Source organism: Drosophila biarmipes, chromosome 3L, assembly GCF_025231255.1.
Source record: "Drosophila biarmipes strain raj3 chromosome 3L, RU_DBia_V1.1, whole genome shotgun sequence".
NCBI lineage: Eukaryota > Metazoa > Arthropoda > Insecta > Diptera > Drosophilidae > Drosophila > Drosophila biarmipes.
The window spans coordinates 18,145,619-18,165,180 of record NC_066613.1 but is presented as its reverse complement, the minus strand read 5'-3'; the positions used below and the strand labels follow the sequence as shown (position 1 = coordinate 18,165,180).

Sequence of the window (19,562 nt, the reverse complement as noted above, 5' to 3'; positions counted from 1 at the left end):
GCTATATTCGTTGCCGTAGTTTCAACAAATGTAAATTATCATTTGCGGTTTTCCAGACTGCCACGCCCCCTCGATCGCCGGGGGAAAAACCAAAATGTGGTCGGCTAAAACTCAATTTGGTGCAATTTTACGCTTGTTAATTAATGCATTTGCAGCTGTGTGTTGTTGTTTCGGCTTCGCTGTTGATTTTGATTTATTGATTATGGGCACAACGGGCCAAACAAGATTTTGCGGGGAGATGAATGGCTGTGTCTGGCCCAAAGGCCGAAATAGGAAATAAATAATTGTTTATAAACCGCTTAGAGCGTGCCCATTGGCAATATCCAAGCCATTTGCTTTAAATATAATAAACATAATTACGGCCGAACGGACACAAAGCTTTTCACTCTATTAATTGTAAACTATTTTTCCGCAATGCAAATGTTAGAGGAAGAACACTATTTTTGCTTTATTTCCTTAAACCAGATTCGGCGGCTTACTGATCCAAAAACTCATTTCATGTGAAATTTTACTTTCTCATATGCCCAGTAATCCATTCTCATGTCTTTGCAACTACACCTACCTAATCCAATTTGCATATGAGAATATTCCCAGGTTTCTTCCTCCTTGCCAATTCCGGAATTGCTTATCAAATTATTTTAATGCATTTTCATCGGGCTTTAATTGAAAACACCTTTGGACAAGCGAAACAGGCTAATTTCCCTGGCAACCTAAACGGAAAAGCAGTTACGTAAAGGTATAATGCATGCAAAAATCCACTTCTCAGGTAATCAGTTCTCCAACTTTGGCTCCAGACTTTTGCCGACATAATTGGATTCTTGCGCGGCAGTCTCCCACATTCTCGGCTCGAACTAATTTGCATGGGCTGGAGTTCAGAACCCAAACAATCCAATTAAAATGCGCGTTACAATTCACAGGCAACCAGCAGGTAGAAAAGAGGTAGTCGAGCCCCTGGAGGAGGAGAAATATCAAGGCATGAGGCGTGTTCCGTACGCAGTGCGGGGGAGGCTAGATAACCCCATTCCATGGCCAAGTCTTTGGCATCTAAAAGTTTTCTGTTTTCCTCGTTGGCAACAACATGTCGATGGCGATTGCAATTGCATTTCTCCAGTCAAGGAATCTTGCACATTTACGTTTAAGCACACATATTTAAATGTGTAGAATGCACTTAAGAAAAGGATGTTAGGCTGGCAAACACATTCAATCTAAATATAAGTACAGTGGTGTCCATGAAACAAATGCGAACTTAAATTTAAAAAATGCAAATACATTTTAATATTTTATATAGAAAAGAAAATAATAAAAGAAGAAATACTTTGAAGAAATGTAATATATTCTAAAATATCTACGGACTTTAAAATGAAATATCATGTGACTTTTCATAGTATCACAACATTCAATTCTTTGAATTTTCTATTTTTTCTGTCCCAATTTTTATTAACTTTATCGATAATTTGCTTTTTTGACACTTCCTTGTAAATATTTACAATATTTATTATAATTACAATACAAATCATTTTAATTTTACCTACTTCTCTGTTTATTTTCGATTTTTCTTATCGTTATATTTGTTAAGATACGATATATTTGAATTATGCAGAATTATTTCTTTTATAGAATTTTTCACTAAATGAAGCTTGATGATTTTTAATAAATGTTATGACAAATCTTATATTTTCTTACCTTTATATTTATTAAGATCTTAGATCTTAGCTTAAGAATACTTTACTCAATTTTGCCTTAAAATATTTAATAATTTTAGAGGAAATATTATTAAAGAACTTTATAAAAGTTATACATTTTGATTTTATTATATTTGCAGTGATTAAACCACTGTACTTTCAAAGGAACTGCTGCTGGTATGGGGTTGCTTCCCACCCTTTGCCCCCGAGCTCATCAATGTGCTATTTATATGTAATGAAATAAAACCGCCGCAACAAGCAGAGGAAATCTGCATTTCAAATAGGCAGCAGCGGCAAAAGCAGCTAACAATTGCATGCTCCAGTAATCTGCAATTGGGGGAGACTTCAGGGGCTGAAGGGGGAGTTGGCAACAAGTGTGCTGAGGGAGGGGGGCTTCCACACACAGAGGCAAGAGGGCCAATTCCCAGGCTCCGCCGTGAAACTTGGCTCGTCTCCATTACCAACTCGATGTCGTTGTTGCTTAAATTGTTTTGCACTAGAACCGATGCGGGTTTTAAGGGGGATGGGGTTGCGGAATGGGGGCGGCATGGGGCAGCGCATGTGTGGGTGTGGCAAATGGGGAAAAGGGTCAAATAGCAGTTCACGCTTCGCTGACGAGCTCCCCACAATCTGCAGCAGATCCGACTCGGTTTATTTAGCCCGCTCTGCGATCACAAAAACATTTCTGGCCAAATAACTAAAGCCATTTGTTGTTAAACAATGAGGCTGCAACAATTAAAGTGTTGCAACAGGAAGTGCAGAAAATAAGGGGTTCTATACCCAGAGACAGGAAGGCGCACACAGGAACCGGAGTCGAACAAAGAAATATTTAAATACTATAATTAACATATTGAAAAAAGGAAACATTTAAACCTTAAATATCAAGATTATTATACTACAATGTATACCAAAGTATTATATTTTAAATTTATATTTAAATTAATTAAATTATAGTTTAAAAAATGGAAAAAAGGAGAATTAGACCATTTTTTTGTACCTTTTTTTATTCATAATTTTTGAACTATTTTTGTAAGTACAGTTTTTTTATCACAATGTTTTAGATAGTAATGTAAAATACATACAAAATACATTTTAGTGCTCTAAAGATGTATTGAAACCGGAAAATTCCTGCTATTATAAATGAAGGATTAACGCTTTTTGCTTTTTAAACTAAGCTCCAACCGATTTTACACCCAAGGATTAACCACAGAGGCCCTCAAAAATTGCATGCTAAAATTGCAAAACCCCAACTAATTGCCGGCCAAATAATGCTATTCAACCGGACACCAAAACCCCGACTAATTCGATTAAGGGTTTAAGATTTTGCATTATTTCCCTTTTGGCCATGCCTGGCACACTTTCGGCTTTAAGTTCAGCTTCCCCTTTGAATCATTTTCAAGGCAAACAGACGGCGAGTGCAAGGAAAAGCGAACTGAAAACGAAAACGAAAAGGAAAATGCGCTTGAAAATATTATGCCATTACAATGAGATGAAGCTGTAATGAGTGGGTGGAAATTGGGGGGTTTGGGGCCATGGGTCTGCGAATTGCACGGATTTGCTGAGCAATTTGTGTACTGCTGGCAGGGAATTCAGCTCGGGATTTCGCTCCATCACTGGTCATATGTATAATTGTCATTATGGTAATGGCCAGAGATCTGCATTTGGCACGACTTTCTCACATGACAAAACCGAAGACACAAAACAATGACAAACTTGAATGGTTGGCGGCTGTTTGCTTTGGCAATCCAAAAGATTCGCTGATTGCTGTTTATTATTACGACGGCTTTTGCCAAGGAATTTCTGCGCATTTTTGTCGCAGGTTTTTTGTGAGTTTTTTTACTCAGTTGCTTTTCCGTTTTCATTTTCATTTTGTCATTTGCGCGGAAATTGGGTTAATTTCAAAACAGCATTTTAGTCGAATGCGAATCCGAAGCCGACTTCCTCGAGCATTTGAATGTTGCGTGACGTGTGCCCTCAGCTGGAACTGTTTTCGATCAAAGACGAAGCTCCGAAGTGGCCAGTGATTGCCCTGAAGATGGAGACGGCGACGTGGATATCTGTCAACGGGTTTGACCTTCATTAGGCCCAGGCTTGGCTGATTACCTGCAATGTGTCAGTGTCTATCGCAGCCCACCTGCCCCCTGCACTGGCCAAAGGCGGTTGTATATTTGAAAGTTTCTATTATTAAATATTCTTCTTTGGTAACAAGATACAAGATACAACAAATATACACATGTTTAGGCATTTCAGAATACTATAAAAAATTAAATAAATGATATATATTGCTAAAAAATCTTTAGGATTTAATTTTAATTTTTTATTTTTGTTTTTTTTATTTACACTTATTTACATTTAATTTTGTTGATTTTCTCAAAAATTTTCATCCCTTTCATGATCTTATAGAAATTTTAGCAGCACATTGCAATTGTAAAATATTTATTTTGTATATTAAAACAACAATTAAAACCAATGTACACTTTTTGCATGATGTCAGGTGGTTAATATATATATATAATATAATAACAATATCATAATATTTAAAAATTGTTTCTGAAAAGCTATCAAAAAAGTGAGGAAGTGTCTGACATTTGGACAAACTAGGTTTAATTTTTTTCAGTGACCGGGTGTAGTCTCTTCCCGCTTTGAAAAATGTACTAAAGTATTCCAACTATTCCCCGCCAACTGCATTGACAGTGAACCAAAACCAAAGCCGAAACCAACAATCCAGCGCCAGCAGACGATCGACGGACTGACTTGGCTTTTGTTTACTTGTTGTGTAAGCTGATTTGGTTTAACCGGGCGATGTGGCGGGGTGGTTAAATGTGTTTTAAATGGCCCTCTAATGGGGCTCAAACGCAGCCCTTTGTTGGCTTTCCTCATTGTCTCGCTGGGCACAGAGGGCCCACCTCCTGGATTCACCTCTTTCAATCGTTCACCTTCCGCCCCTTTGTGCGTGGGCGTTGGCCGACACGCCCCCTTTTGTTGGGCGCCCTTTACGCATAATCTATTTCAATTGTCTGACCTCCCAACGTTCTGCTTTTTGGGCCCAGTCAGTGTCAATTTCTATAGATGGTGGTGCATGAATTTAATGCTACTAAAATCGATTTAATTAAATTGATGTTATATTTTGCCTTACCAAATGCCGGCCATCTATAATCAGTTTAACTTGATTTATTATAATGGGGATAAATTAATGACAGCGTTTGTAAGAAAGGAAATTGTTTTTTAATGGAACAGAACAGGCGGAATACGTAATGAATTTAAATATGAAATAGTAATTGAACTGGATTTTATTATACTGCCTATCTTTAGTTAGTGATTTCATTTATCAAATAATAAAGTAATAAAAGAAATCGTTTTTGATTGATGGTGAGCATTAAAACAAGCATTTGTGGTGTTTCCAACTGATGTACTTATATCTACGAAGTTCGTTCCTTTGTCAATCCGTCAATCTATAATTCTGACCATCTGCTCGTTACTGCTGGCTGTCAATCCGTATCTGTAACTTTGTCCCCGCAGAAACGCCAACGTGTAAGTTTGGCCCGTAACTTCTACCGACAATCTGTCTATATTTACCTGAGTTCGTATCCCAACCCCTGGCTGTTTGTCATTTCACCTGTCTGTGTCAATGTTAAATGAATAAACTTTGAGTCAAAAATAAACAGAAATACAGGTTAAACCTCCGTCAGTTTAACGGGCAAAAAATGTATTTATTGTGGAATAATTTGTATTAAATATCACATATTATATGTAATATTTTTTTAAAAGTTGTCCAACATTTGCTTCTTTTACGATTACTCCACCTCATCTGCTTATGTTTATCTTGTAAATTAAATATTTTTTTCAATTAATTTTCAATTCAATTTCTGGCAGCTTTTGTTAAAATTTTTAAGCCCTTGGCGTTATTTTTTTATCTATTAAAAATTTGGCTCAATTAGCCTGCGGCAGAAAGTTGCATTCGCTTTTTTCGAACTCAAGAGGTTGAGGTTTCTTATTTTTTCTGCGAATTCGCTTCGCTCCCTAGGGCAAACACTTGAGAAATGTTTTTCGAGAGTTTCTTTCTTTTCTCCCCTGCCTTGCGAGAATGTTTCTTGCAAATCACGCAAATGGATTGATTACGCCCCTTCGCAATTCGATTAAATTCGCTGTCCGTGAGCAACTTTCCGTTCTAATGAAGCCAAAAGAAACCAAACCAAAAAATAGCCCCAGAGAACTCAATTGAATTAATAGAGAATTCTTGATTCCGTGTTGGCTGTGAAGCCTTTTCTTCACGCCTGAAATTTGGCGAGATTCGAATTGCTTTTGGCCCGTTGACGGGGCTCTCGGTTCGAAATTGGGCACACGAAATTAAATTTTCCATTTTGATTGAGTGCTAGAACGTTTTTCCAGTCAGTCTCGGTTTCAGCTCTTCTAGTTTTTCGCTGGGAGTTGTGTGCTCACCTCTCACCGTGGGCCGAGAGACTTGTTTTCCACGGCCAGCACTCGTATATTTTTCAAAACATTATACCATAAAGCCATTGGCCTTCGGTGACCAGGTGAGATAGAGATAGTTAGGTACAAAAAGGGGGAAAAGATGGAGGGGCAGAACGGAAATGCAAAGCGACAGGCAAAGTGCGCAAAGAGCGGAACTGGAAAATTGTGCCTGCCTATTGACGGATGGTTTGGGCCAGGCCCGAACAGAACAGAATGTTTCCAGCCATCTACCTGTTTTCATCAGACACGTGGAATGGGCAGGTAATGGCACTCTCTTCCTCATTTCAGTTTGCCCTCCACCGACGACTCGGGTTCTTAAGCCCTGGCGAAAAGCTATTGAAAGACTTGGTAGTACCTAAAGATTGTTCATTTCGCTTTTTATGATAAAGGGTTTTATTTTCAAACTTCTATAGTTCATAGTTTTATTTATTGGCCTACAACTAAATACTGAAAAATACTGAAAAAGGATCATAAAAGAAACCTAGAACATATTAAAAAATATATGGCATATATTAAAATATTAAAGATAAGTTGATATGTTAGCATTTCAAAGTTATTTGTAATTTAACTATAACTTGGAGTTTGTAAATCATACATCATTTATTTAAAAAGCATTTAAATATGTTTTTCAAAATATTAAAGCATACATTAAAAATAAAATAAAATAAAAAAGTACTAAAAAAGTTATGAGCATACTACAGTCATCTGTAAAAACCCTCATGTATCTTATTTCTTTGGACTTTGGACTTAAGGCTGCGGAAATCCAGACTTCCTTCATATCTTCTCACCCAATGACGGGATTATTTGAAACTGATTTAGGAACCTATGGGATTTTCAGCACCTTTTGCCTTACCTTCGTTAGCCGTAACATTTTCCTGCTCCATTAGCTGTTATTTTTATTGGCTTTTAGCGTATTCTGTGAGGCTTTGTGTTCTCATCAATTTCATTCACTCAGCGCCCGGAATTCACAGTTAAACGCATTCGCACGACCGCTCCTTATGTTGTGGGCCCAAGACCCCGTAAGCCCCCCGAAAACCCGCCAAAACCCCGAGATACACCCCATTTATTAGCCAGTTCAACTGGCACGTTCTTTTTAATTTTCTGATAACTACAAATAGGTTCGACACTCGTGCAGCAAATTTTACCGCTGCTTCGGAATAAGAGGAGGTTTTTTCTTTGCTTTGGGCTGGGGATGGAGTTCGGGGCCTTGGGGTACAGTGGGGACTAGGGTCCGAACACCCGCTGCATACCTGATGAGCTGAACGGCGGCTTCAGCACGACTTTTGTTCTTGTCTTCGATTCTGGCGTAATTTCCTTCTCCTTTCTGGCTGAAAAATGATTTTATTTATGCGCCTCTTGTGGGCTGCCTCATAATTCAGCGGGTGTGTGTGAGTGCAGAGGTAACATCAATTTGTGGCCACATCCTGGCCACCCAGACCCTCCGAGCTGCTCCCGAATGCAACTTAATTGGGAGCACTTCGGTGGGCAAGCTCTATGGCCGCGCCGGCGAGTCCCACTCATTCATTCTCTCCTCTTTCCACTGTGTGCCGAGCTAATGTCAAGGATTTCTTCAAGCCAAGTTGGCTTCAAGGTTGCTTGGATTACGGCTGGGCGGTGGGTGATGGGTGATGGGTGGGTTTTATGGGAAAGGGGGGTGTGCTGCAGGTGAGACACTTTAGTGCCCCAACACGCTTCGAGTGTCTGCGATTTAATTTTACGATATGCCGCTCTGCCTTTTATTTCTGTTATTTTTGCATAATTTTCAACTTGCGCTTAAAGTTTCAGTTCACGTCGCCGAGCGACCGCAGCGAACTTCAACATTTTTACATTATTTATCAAGCACGCGATTCCATGTGAGCATCTCAGCCCATTCATTACGTATATATATCTTTTTTATGTCTTTCGGCCATTTTTTTTTGGTTTTCGGTTTTTGTCAGAATTCACTTTTTTTATTGGCGGCTTTTTGGCAAAAGGTTCAACGAACTGCATAGCGTTCAGTGAATACAAAAGTGTATCAAAGTTCAGCCTGAGGTGAGAAAAGCCATTCGAGAAAAGTGTAAGCCAAGTGGAACATATAGGTTCTACTGTGACATTTTGGGAGGAGCTAATCATTTTTCGGTAGCCTAAATTTTCCAACCTAAGATAAGTATTTCTTAAAAATATTTAACAAGTTTTAAAGGGTATTTTCCGTAGATTAGTTTACTTAAAATTAAAAAAAAAGGCTAAAATCAGTTTAGTTATAAAATTGCAAGCATTTAAAATCATTCTTAAATTTTAGATATTATAAAATATATTCTTCACATGGTTTTTATTTTAGCTCACTCAAATCTTTCCTTGTTAAAATGTGTCTCTCCTTATATGGAAACCCAACCATATCTCTTAACATCCACGTAAATGTAGTTAAAAACGATACAAAAAAATCCAATCAACCCAAGATCACCTCAAGATTTAATACACTTAGGATATCTGCGCAATTATAGATCAACTGCCTTGCCACTGCGAACACACCTTATGTAAAGGCCCAGCACTCCCTATAATCACAGCCAAACGCTGATTGTCCAACCAAAAAAAAAAAAGATATAAACAAAATAGCTGAGGAAATCCAAGAAATATTATGCACAAAAGCGCCGGCAAGAAAAGAGTAAAGCGAAAATTACATAATAATTCTTTTTTATGTGCCTGTCCATTCGTTTGCCTTAGCCGACTTGCAAAATATATTTTTAAATTGTTTTTTTAAGCAACTCCATTGCCCCGTCTCTGTCCGACACTATGAGGGCGTCTCTTTCGCTCGGCTTTTTTATGCTTGAAAAATTGGGACAGCAATTTGCACGCTCTCGGCAGCCACAACAAAAAGCATTTCGAATATGTTTTTTGGATTCTAACGGAAGTCGAATGTTGTTGGCATTTGTTGGTAGTACTTTTGGCCATTTTCGAGGCTTGGGCGCCGCTGATGACCCATGCTAATTGGCTAATTGCGTTTAATTGCCTCTTAACATATATTCAGCCGGGAGCCGGGAGTTCGTTTGTTAATTATAATATTTTTCAATTTACTTTAATGTGTCCAGAGTGAGATGGCTCATTAGTGTTTTCATTTTGGCCAGCCAACGTGCCAGCCGCAGAGAAAGAACATTTAAGAAAATGAAAACGTAAATCTGCGAGGGAAAACAGGAAGTAAGCAGTTGTGGGAAATTCTTAGTAGAAGCAAAGATAACCGAAGGGAATTTTAGATATATTTTCTACATGAAATAGCTTAATACATTAAAATTGCCTTACAAAATGTACTACGTTTTTGTTTACCCATTTATATAGCTTCATTTCATTTCCACTTTTTTAAGACAGAACTGATCCATTAACTTTAAATATAATAGCCAACCAAATGAAAATCCAAACATTGCCAAAGCAAGCCCACTCTTGTTAAATATATTACCTATTAAACACCACAAGTGCCGTAAATTCCACTCGAATTCCTACCAGAACTAGAACTTTAAATGGCCACAGAGAAAGTCTGGTCGTAAACACTATTTGCGAGATACTCTCGGTGTTAGCAACTCAATTCATGAGATACTTTTCAGCGCGAGCAGCGGCGGAGATGCGGATACAGAAAGCAAAACAGATACAGTAGCGGCAATTAAAATATTGTGCATGGCAAACTGTAAACCAAGAGATTTATGAGCCACCGAAAGGGACGGGCAAGAAAAAAAGGGTGTGCAAAACTAAATTTAAAGAGCTATTTTCCCTTCCGCCAGCGAATGCGTGTAATTTATGTCGCAGCCAAAAACAGATAAATTCCGAGGCAAAGTGGGGAAATAGAGCTATAAATGTACATGGCTGGCGAAATGTGATACGGAATGATTAATTTGATAGGCCCTCCGGAGAAGTGCAAAAACCAGCATCCAGCTGAGCTCTGTTTTGCCTATTAGTTTGCTGCGTATCTCTCGGATGCAAACGCCGTCTGACTTTGTTGTTGCTGGTCTCTGGTGTTGCTAGTTGCCAGTTGCCAGTTGCTGCTGCTCGGACTAGTGCAACACGTTGCATGTCAATGGCCATAATTAAGCATGCGAAAACGAAGCAAATGAAAACAATGCGGGCAGACCTCAAAAACCCCATCTACGCCCCCTACAGAGCGAAAAAAGGGACATTGTTTGCACTTATCTTAGTTAAAGCTTGTTAAAATTAATGTTTATACCTCGAATTTTGTTAGGCATAATGCTCATTTCTTTTAATGAGGTTACACTTTACCAAGAAAGTTTTTTAGATGGTGTTTTTAAAATTTAGTAAATTGAAATTTTGCAAAGCATAAAGAAAAATATTACATATTTTTAAGTCACTATATATCTATAGGATTGGTTACGGAAATCTATAACATAATAATAATAAAGGGAAGTTCGCATATTAAAATCATATAGATGTTAGAAAATAAAAAAATAATTCCCTATATGTAAATATTTAACAGATTTTAAAAAACACTAAAAATACATCAAGATGGAAAATGGCTTACATACTGAGAGCGAGTTTAAAAACTTAATCAATTTCAAATTTCATGAATTTTCTTTGAGTGCTCCCAAGCTTCCATCTCTATTTCTCGCATTTGTGCGCCGCTCCTGCCAGTTTTCTATGCATTTTGGTGGCAGCTCTGTTGGCCATTTTCATTAATGGTCTGGCTGCATTGTGGGGTGCAGTTGCCTCCCCCTTTGCAGCACTCCTCCCCCTGCCGCCGCCCATGATCCCCTATCCCCATTCCATTGTCTAGCTGGTTGCATTGTTTTGGCTGCATTTTGATTTGAGCCACAGCATCCACAGATATGCCTTCGTTTTTCCTCCGCATTTTCCACAGCATTTCCCCCGCCCCTCGACACCCCGGGGCTATCATTATTTCAATGTTCGTTGCCCGCTCTCCTTCTAACTGCCGCATTCTTGCTCCCTCTGTTGCATTCTGTTGTGTTTATGCAGCCAAAGAATTGGCAACCTCGAGTCGAGATCTTTTTCCTCTGTCACTTGGGGCATCATTTCCATGGACCACCGCCCACTCAGAGCCGAGAACCACCTCCTATTATTGCCCCATGACCTTTATAAGCTGCGCTGTTGACCTTATTTGTTGTAGGTTTTTGTACTTTTCGGGGGCCCTGCTTTAAGCGTAGCTGAAACTGAACAACTTAAGCCCTGAAATTAGTTTCGAGTATTTGGCAAAGAAAAGGTTGGGGGATTTTCCGGAGGCTAACCAACAAATAATGGATAGGCAGATATGGGAATTTAAATATTTCCGCTTAACTGCCTTTTCCTTTTTCCCTTCGAAAACTTACTTTTCACACGCTGTCTTAAGTCTGAGCCCCAACTCTCCCCTACCAGAACCCAACCCTTTTCAACTAAATTTCACATTTTCCCACAAAATCTTTCGTTGCTGACCTCTTTTTCGTCTCTTCCTTAGCTTGTTTAAAATACATTTTAATCTAAGCGCTGTTAATTTAGTTGTTACGCTTCAGACGCACCCAAACGAAAATCCAAATCTAGATAAAACAATCATTTTTATAAAGAAAAGTTTTATATGAGCAAAAAGAGCAGAAACAGAGAAAGAAATGTAAAATGCACTGGGGGAAAAGATGGGGAATTCCTGCCTTGATTGCGTCTTCAACCTGACATGTGTAATGGGAGAATTCAACAAATGAAGACAAAGAGCCGGGGAACAAGAAGAAGCGGCAATTGTGGCTGTTGTCGAGGCTAGAATTTATTATTTCCGCCAGCTTCAAAACTCCCCTTTTTCTGCTCAAAAAGTTGACAAGCAGACGGAAAGGTGAGAGGGGTAAAAGGGGGACATTCAACAGGTACGCATGCGCAACGCTCTACGTCATGTACGACAGTAAAGCATCCACGGTTGTTACCATGTTTTACACAAAAGCTTTTTTGAGATAGCCTCAACTTGTTCAAAAAAGTTTGACATTAACATCTTACCTAAAAACATTTTAATTGTTTGAGTTCGAGACCCTTTTATAGGTAATAAATTATGAACAATATTGTTTATTAAGAAGATAAGATATACCATTGTAAAAACAATTAATTTTAAACTGATAAAAACAAATATTTTTAAAAAGTGTAAACAACATTATATTAATTTTATTAATTTAAATACATTTCATTTTTATAAAAAAACTAAAAGTGTTCCCTATATTTTTTTAATGTAAAAGCTAAATAAATGTAATTTTCCAACTAAATTGTTTTTAAAAATAACAAATAAAATTTTGTTTTATTTTTAAAGTAAACATAAAATTATAATTTAACGAGATATAACAAATTGAGAAAATAGCGAAAATAATTTCTTTATTTAACAACTACTAATTACTTTCTTCTTAGTTCTTGAATATGGCCCTTGAGAAACTATTTTGAAGATACCCTATTTCTGTGCTATTGCTTCCCAGAATTCTGAGTTATAGATGTTGGACTGTAGTTACTGCCGATCGTCGAGGGTGGTTGCTGAAGGGGAACGCGGACAAACGCAGCGAAACGCGTTCACTGCGGGTCCAACTTTTTTCGTGGATGTTTTACTTTAATTTCGGTTTACCTTGTTGCTGCTATTGTTGTTGTTTTGTTATCGGAGCAATTCCGCCTTTTGAAATTTGCTGCTCTGCTGGGCGTTTTTTGTAGTTTTTTTGTTTTTGCGGCCGTTTTCGTTGTTATTGTTTTACACTTGATGAACTCGCCGTGAGCCACCGCTAAAAAGGCAGAAAGATAGCCAGAAAAGGAGAGAACTTGTCTCTCCGACTTTTATAACATAGTATATAGCCATAGTCATGGTCTGGCAGGTTCACGCTAATACATTTTTTGTAAGCCTGTCTGCTTACAATTATTTTCCTCCAAGGTAATACAAATTCTCAAGTTTTACTAGCTACATAGAGTATATCCCACATTTTGGACCTCGTTGAAAACATAATTTAATGTGAAATATAGGAGAATTCCACCACAAACTCAAAGAGGTATCCCACATCAAAATCGGAGTAAGATTACTCAATTTATGGAATCTGGAAGTGCATATTTGGGCTTCCACTGTAAAAGCCATTGGAATTACGGAAAAATCGAACATGAAAATGTGTGAAAATTTTGATCATCGTAAAAAACATATATTTAAATGTAGAAAATAAGGGAATTTCACCACAAACTCAAAGAGGTATCCCACATCAAAATCGGAGTAAGATTACTCAAGTTATGGAATCTATAAGTGCATATTTGGGCTTCCACTGTAAAAGCCATTGGAATTACGGAAAAGTCGAACATGAAAATGTGTGAAAATTTTGATCATCGTAAAAAACATAAATTTAAATGTAGAAAATAAGGGAATTTCACCACAAACTCAAAGAGGTATCCCACATCAAAATCGGAGTCAAACTACTCAAGTTATGGAATCTGGAAGTGCATATTTGGGCTTCCACTGTGAAAGCCATTGGAATTACCGAAAAATCGAACATGAAAATGTGTTAAAATTTTTATCATCGTAAAAAACATAAATTTAAATGTAGAATATTAGAAAATGCCACCACAAACTCAAAGAGGTATCCCACATCAAAATCGGAGTCAAACTACTCAATTTATGGAATCTGGAAGTGCATATTTGGGCTTCCACTGTAAAAGCCATTGGAATTACCGAAAAATCGAACATGAAAATGTGTTAAAATTTTTATCATCGTAAAAAACATATATTTAAATGTAGAAAATAAGGGAATTTCACCACAAACTCAAAGAGGTATCCCACATCAAAATCGGAGTAAGATTACTCAAGTTATGGAATCTAGAAGTGCATATTTGGGCTTCCACTGTAAAAGCCATTGGAATTACGGAAAAGTCGAACATGAAAATGTGTGAAAATTTTGATCATCGTAAAAAACATAAATTTAAATGTAGAAAATAAGGGAATTTCACCACAAACTCAAAGAGGTATCCCACATCAAAATCGGAGTCAAACTACTCAAGTTATGGAATCTGGAAGTGCATATTTGGGCTTCCACTGTGAAAGCCATTGGAATTACCGAAAAATCGAACATGAAAATGTGTTAAAATTTTTATCATCGTAAAAAACATAAATTTAAATGTAGAATATTAGAAAATGCCAACACAAACTAAATGAGGTATCCCACATCAAAATCGGAGTAAGATTACTCAATTTATGGAATCTGGAAGTGCATATTTGGGGTTCCACTGTGAAAGCCATTGGAATTACCGAAAAATCGAACAATATTAATTTTATTAATTGAAATACATTTCATTTTTAAAATATAACTAAAAGTGTTCCCCCTATTTTTAATGTAAAACCAAAAAAATATAATTTTCCAACTAATTTGTTTTTAAAATAACAAATGAAGAATTTTTATTTTTAAAGTCAACATAAAATGATATTTTAACGAAATATAACAAATTGAGAAAATAGTGAAAATAATTTCTTTATTTAACAACTACTAATTATTAGTTCTTGAATATGGCCCTTGAGAAACTATTCTGAAGGTACCTCCATTTCCGTGCTATTGCTTCCCAGAATTCTGAGTTATAGATGTTGGACTGTAGTTACTGCCGATCGTCGAGGGTGGTTGCTGAAGGGGAACGCGGACAAACGCAGCGAAACGCGTTCACTGCGGGTCCAACTTTTTTCGTGGATGTTTTACTTTAATTTCGGTTTACCTTGTTGCTGCTATTGTTGTTGTTTTGTTATCGGCGCAATTCCGCCTTTTGAAATTTGCTGCTCTGCTGGGCGTTTTTTGTAGTTTTTTTGTTTTTGCGGCCGTTTTCGTTGTTATTGTTTTACACTTGATGAACTCGCCGTGAGCCACCGCTAAAAATGCAGAAAGATAGCCAGAAAAGGAGAGAACTTGTCTCTCCGACTTTTATAACATAGTATATAGCCATAGTCATGGTCTGGCAGGTTCACGCTAATACATTTTTTGTAAGCCTGTCTGCTTACAATTATTTTCCTCCAAGGTAATACAAATTCTACAAGCTAACACACAGTTTTTGCAGACTCAGGTTTTTTGATCATCGTAAAAAGCAGATATTTAAATGTAGAATATCAAAGAATTCCACCACAAACTCAAAGAGGTATGCCACATCAAAATCGGAGTCAAACTACTTAAGTTATGGAATTAAGAAAGGCAGTTTTAAGTTTCCACTGTGAAAGCCCTTGGAATTATCGAAAGATCAAACACAAATAAACCTTTCTGCTTTTCTTTTTGTTTACTTTCGTTTAAAATAAACATTCAATTAAATAGGCCTTTTTAAAGAATGTATACATTTATTTTAATTACTTTGCTTACACTGAGTGGGCAAAGAATGGCAACAAGAAAATTATGGCAGAAAACATAAATTAGGAGAATGCCAAAAAGGTCTTCAATTTATATCTGAATAATTTACGTTCGCATTTGATTAATTGAGTTAATAAAGAATCCAATAAATTTCGTGCGCGATTTGTTTCGGAGAACTTTAAATAGAATACCCCACTTTTAGATGTTTCCGGATATTTTCAGCAGTTTTATGTGCACGTTGCCGAAGCACTTGAAGCGGGCTCTTGTATATTAAGCAATTTTTCAATTAACAAAGCTAATTGTACTTTGCTTTACTCTTTTTACCGCGCACTTTCCAGGCATTTAAGTGATTGCCTAAACGCAAATGAGAGTTGACCAAAAAAAAAAGCCAAATGGAAAAGCAAACTTTGGCCTAAAACCCGTCCTAGGCAAACGCAAACTATTTCAATGTGTCAATCCAAAAGCGAAGAAAAGCGAGGGGGAAAAGTTGGAGAGATGACCAAATATTATGGCCAAATAGTTTCCGGCTTGGGAAAATGCCTAATGAGACTGCGGCGATGAGAGACGATTTCACGATCAGGCCAAAATGCAAAGTGCCCCGGACCAGCTCACTCCGTCAGTCAGTCAGTCACTCAGTCAGTCAATCAGTCAGTCAATCAAGAGACTTGCCAAATGGAAATACTTGGCCAAGTTGGGGCTTTGGCCACAGAGCTGGGTGCCGGCCAAATTGGAATGCCAATGCAGACACGAAGCTCCTTTTAAAATATTTCCCAAATTGTCTTGACAGTTGCGATTGTTACGGTTATTCAATCTCAAAAAAAGAAGCTGAAAAATGAAGCAAAGAAATTGTTATGATTTCTTCAGCACCGCATCTTCTTCGACTTTATGCATTTCATTCATGGCACTCAGCCGGCTGTATGAATAAAACATTCGAGCCAAGTTAACCCATTTCTGCACTCATCTTCCCTGGCTTCTCTGACTGGCTGTGTTTTCCTTTTTCGCTCCTTTTTCCATGCAATTTTCGCACGAGTTGGCCGGGGCTATAAATAAATATCACACTTGTCGAGGAAATTCTCTCTCCTTCACGATTTATGTGGGAGCTATCCCGGGTGTATCGGGGTGGGCCACAATCCACTCCCCAATGAATTCTGTGGCCAGCGCCAAATGCACCAGATCAACAGACACATTCATTTTATCCCTTTGTCCGGACACGCTTTTTTTTTAATGGCCGTCCATCAGTCTCAGCCCAAAAGTTACCTGGCCAAAGTTTTTTATGGCATCTTGCAAAGGTAAGTGCAGCTAATTTTTTCTGCTAAAGTTCCTTGGCTCTATTGGGGTTTAGCTTTTACTTTTTTATGCTATCTTTCTATATTCATTTTTAATATATTATTTTTTTAATATAAATTTAAATATTCCCATAAAAACCATGGTATAAATAAAGATCTTCCTAGCGAGCTTTCAAAAGAAACTTTTCAAATGTAAATTTCAAAATGATTTATGAGGTTAGTTTAATAGCAACTTTGGTTTTAAATACATATTTTTTATAAGAACCAATTTTAGGATTTTAATTGTTTTATGATTTTAAAAAAAAACTAAGTATCCTGATTTCTTTGATATCTCTGATAACTTTCATATGATCCTGATTTCTTTGATACCTCTGATAACCTTGATTTCAATTAAAAAAGGTAAAAATAAATGTATTTTTTTACTTGCTTTTAAAAACTTTTTAAGTTCGGTTTTGTATATATTTCTGGAGGGTATCCAGAGTGCCCAGCTAATTTAATTTCCTCCCTCACGCTTCGATATATCTACTTTTTTGCTCTTTTCGTAATGCAACCTGGGGCAAAGTGGCGTCTGTACTTCTGTACGCCCCCTTTGGCTCCACCTCTGTGGCGTTGACGATTGACGAGCAGATGGAATGAAATTGTGGCCGAATGGCCGAGAGCACTCTTAACACATCCCCCATATCCCCCGTGAAGGGGCTGCGGGCGATGATGCCGTGATGAGGCCTGGGATTTCCAACGAAGTGCTATGAGAAATTCGGTGTTTTCTTTTTCGCTTTTACCCCGGGGGCATAAATAAAGCTGCAGATTTATATGGACATCGTTTTGAATGGGAACAAGTGAGAAGAAATTTGCATTAGTTTAAGGAGCTTATGGCAGGCCAATGAACCCAATAACTAATGTGTTTTAGTTGCAAACTTTAAAAGTGGGCATTCTTGGGGCAGCAACCTTACTTATTTGGACTTACCACAAAACCGTTTCTAAATGTTTCAATTTTGTGTGGATTTGTATTTGTTAATCTTTTTACACTATTAAATAAATGAAGATACATAAAGGGCTGATCGATTTCTGCTTAAACCAGTAGTATATTTTGCTGAACACAGGTTTTTTTGACCCCATTTTATCAAGCCAGTTCAGCTTTTCAATTCTTTACCTTGATTTTGTCACGCAGAATATTTTACTCAGACATATTTTACGCTGCGTCTTGATATGCGATCCCTTATTATGCTCTGAAATTGCCCTCAATTACCCTAAACGTCAATTAGCCAAGGAGAAAACTACCATGTAATACTCATACCCTGGTCATGGTCTTGTAACTGGCATAATGTAGACACTTCAGCGATACGACAATCTTTGGGCTAAACGCACCGAATGACAAGGGATAATGGTGTATGCATGAAAATCAAGGTTGGGAAATACCCGACTTGGGGTAATTAGCTTTTTCAATTGAAGCACTTGTCAAGCAAATTGTAATTATTCATGCGCAAAATTAGACAAAGCATTTAGGAGCGACAATTGTATCTTTTATGATACGGCTTTTAAACATATTTCATAAGGTTCAGATTGTATAAATATATAAGACTTAAAAGTAGGCTTTACCTTACCACTTGCCTGGCAAGTTCGTTAGTTAAAAAATGTGTAATTAACTATTTTTTGGCAAGTACACGCTAGTTAGCCATTGGTAAAAGGATGATTTATGAGTGGAAAAAGTAACGCTCTCCTCGCCAGTTGGTTGGCGTAACCTGACTCTACTTCGATGGGTTAATGCCAGATGGATTGGGTAATATCCCCCATAAGGTCAACGTAATTTGACTTCTATTCACGCCTGCCGGCGACGGCCATTGTAGTTGGCAAGTCAGCTGTCAACGAATGCGGTTTCTTGCTTGTTTCATTTTATATTCCACCGCCAGCCGATCGAAAGTGAAAACCCGATGCAATGAACTCTCGCCCGCGGGAGGATGAATCCGTGGAGCATGCAACTCCTACGCCACAAGTTGCAACTCGGAGTCGAGAGTGGGGAAAGCAGCGGCAGCTGCTGCCTAGAAAAATTCAAATTATGCGACAGCGGAGCCATTCGAGTGTGGCCAAGAGGCCGCAACAACAAAGCCGGCAGCAATATCAAGTGACAATCATGGAGAAAAAAAAAAGAAGGAAAAACTATATAAAATAAAAATAATAAGCCTGGTTGCTGCCGCTGCCACTTTTTCTCATTACGTTTTATCGGCGGCTATTAAAGCCGCAAAATCTTGGCGACATTTCGTAATGAGGCTTGGGTTAGGATGGGGGTGCTTCGGCAGTGGTTTTGCATGCCCCACACAAAAGGCCATAAACCTGTTGACTGTCCGTTGCCAGGGCTGCCGATTCCATGCCGAAAATCTACCATTTGGCCTGGGAAATCGCCACCCAATGGCAAAACCCCCATCCGAATCGCCAAATCACCGCCTGACCTTTGCACGCAGCCAGTCGCTTTTCGAACGCCCTAATGAAGAAAACATAAACCTATAAGGAGCCGCGGCACACACAGTAATTCTATGGCTAATTACTGTTTAGGCCAAGACCTTGCTGGCATTTTCTCTAAACAAAAGTTTTGCTTTCGATGTTTACGCCTGAGTTTTCAGCCGAAACGGCGGGTGCTTGTGGAATATTTTTGCTTGAAAACGAATCGAGGAAATATTGTGATTGTTCGATAAGGTCAAAAGGTGGAGGGTGGCGAGTTGGCCGATGACGGCAGAGGCCTTCGGGCCAAAGGAAGTGAAAATTGGAGGTGGAAACATCTGATTTTGGGGCAGGAAATATAGAAAATAGGAAGCATAAACCTGAGCGGAAAGTGTTATAATAACTTGGGCTGA

General features: G+C 38.0%; 1 protein-coding gene across 1 annotated transcript in view; it reads right to left on the bottom strand.

Moving 5' to 3' along the window:
• Positions 1-19,562, bottom strand: part of LOC108034967 (G-box-binding factor) — a 28,213-nt gene that overhangs the window by 6,152 nt on the left and 2,499 nt on the right. The window lies entirely within an intron of this gene.